At 37.8% G+C, this 2,204-nt stretch overlaps 1 pseudogene; it reads left to right on the forward strand.

Annotated features, from left to right (window-relative positions):
- The first annotated feature begins 996 nt into the window (after positions 1 to 996).
- Positions 997 to 1,252, forward strand: LOC108081328 (large ribosomal subunit protein bL33m-like; annotated as a pseudogene).
- Positions 1,253 to 2,204: the final 952 nt, after the last annotated feature.

Below are 2,204 nucleotides of genomic sequence, written 5' to 3' on the forward strand. Positions count from 1 at the left end.
CTCGTGTTCCCACACAACATTAAAGCGCATTTAGCATCCGAACAGCTGATCGATTAGCTGTGGCTCATGAAAACGTAAACAAAGGCTGTCGAATTGGCAGTTGCAAATTTGAAATGGAGCATTTACCAACTATTTTGGCTGTTGTAGAACAGCAAAAGGCACAGATTGCGTCAGAATTTATCCGCAATAAATTTAAATGAATTAAATGACAAGGAATTTTAGTTTTTCTAATGATTTTTCTCTAACAAAGAGCAAATTCCCCGAAGTGTGTCTATAGGTGGTATACGCATCCAAAATCTTTAATATAAGGTAGAGGTAGGCGGTTTATATTAAATAGCAACAATTGGGGACGTATTGGAGCAAGAATATACAGAAAAAACGCCAACAACTATTTTGGGCATGCTTGTAGCTTTGGCGCCACGTTTTAAATTCCATATCTCATTTGTTCCTCGCCAAATTGTTTACATTTTCGTGGTGAATGGTCAAATTAAGAAGAAGAATCAGAGTTGCACCGAATCACCGAGCCAGGGCGGTGATTTCCTTTTTGATGCGATCGGCGAAGCCCGGGCACATGGTGGTGCCGCCAGACAACACGATGTTGGCGAACAGATGCTTGCGGATGTTCATATTGCACTTCATGATTGAGTTGTAAATAAATTGGAATGGATTTAAAAACATTCTCTAGGTCATGCTATTATTTTCTTTTTCGTCCTAGCGCTTCAACATTTCTACTTTACGCTAGTTACAAAAAATTTCATTTAAAAAAAATTGTTTTCCTATTAACTAATTTGTTTTTCTTTTTTTATTTAAGTAGTATTAATTGTATTATTTTATTTAGTTGAACTTCTTTAAGTAAATAACAGTGAATCTAAAGTAAATACTGTCCCCGAATTATCCGTTTCATTGAAGTGCTCTTTGATAAACCACATTTTTTGTTGTTTGGTCTGACGTGAATACAAACGTTCGACTTATACACTTGCACTAGAATCTGCGGAATTCTTTTTGTTTTGTGTGTTTACCAAGTTTACTGAATCAAAATGAGATTGACCAACGTTTTACTGAAAAAAAGTGAAGAGCAAGCGCATCATGGTTGTGCTTGAAAGTGCGGTCAGCGGACATCAGTTTAATGCCTTTCGTGATCGTTTGGCCGAAAAATTGGAGATAATACGCTTCGATCCCTACATTCAGAAAGAGAGCCTCTACCGCGAACGCAACAAAATCCGCAGAGCCTAAGGGAGAACACCTAATGTACTTCCCTTCTCTTTTTCCCAATTCGTGTAGTTAGTCCAAATAAAGTAAAACAAGTTGTTAACCGAAAAAAAAGCGGATGGCTTCCCAACTCGTGAACACGCAACGTATAACTGCCCATGTGATAAACAATGATTTTCTAAATTTTGTGACGCGCAGACGCGCACAAAGATATATACAAAATAAGGATGATAATGGATTATACAATAGAAAACTATGAATATGGAATATGGAATAGATTTGTCGACCCGAGTGGGAAGGATGAACCTGACCCTGAAGTGCGGCGTTCCAGAGCGGCTACTGGCAGCAGCAGACTACGCACAATCTTTCGAAACCGTTGCAATATTCGAGACAATAAACATATAATTATAGTTACGGCATATTTCTCGGCGTTCTACTCTGGGACCGGGTCGCCATCTCTTTCAGCAACCACCTCAGACAACAAATAAATTTCTGAGACGAACCCTGGCCATCCTTGAGCCACCGGAATGACCAAACCGTCACAATTTGTCATTTAATTTTATTTCATTTATTTATTTTATTTTAATTATTTTATTTTATATAACTTCACATATGTCGTCTTTGTATTTGTTCCTTAACTGAATTGATTGTGAAGGAAAGCATGTGATGATAATTGCGAATAGCGTTTGATTTGGTACGTATTTGATGAAACAATTGAATCCGCAAGTGCTAAGTCCCAATGAGAATCGTTCTCCAGCAAACCCAATAGTTGACATGCTTCTCGATATGATGGGCATTGATGGGCATTCACAGTTTTCAAATGCGCAGATGATTTTGGTTCCCGTACATTTACCAACAGCAGTCGTGAATAAAATCATTCATCATTTATAGGATGAACAGAAGAGCCTGAGGAGTTGGCCACATGGAATTCCTAATAAGATAAGGGAGGGAATTATGAGATATGTTTGGGTTTTATGGTTAAATATAGAATTCAA

The sequence above is a fragment of the Drosophila kikkawai genome, chromosome 2R, assembly GCF_030179895.1.
Source record: "Drosophila kikkawai strain 14028-0561.14 chromosome 2R, DkikHiC1v2, whole genome shotgun sequence".
NCBI classification, from domain to species: domain Eukaryota; kingdom Metazoa; phylum Arthropoda; class Insecta; order Diptera; family Drosophilidae; genus Drosophila; species Drosophila kikkawai.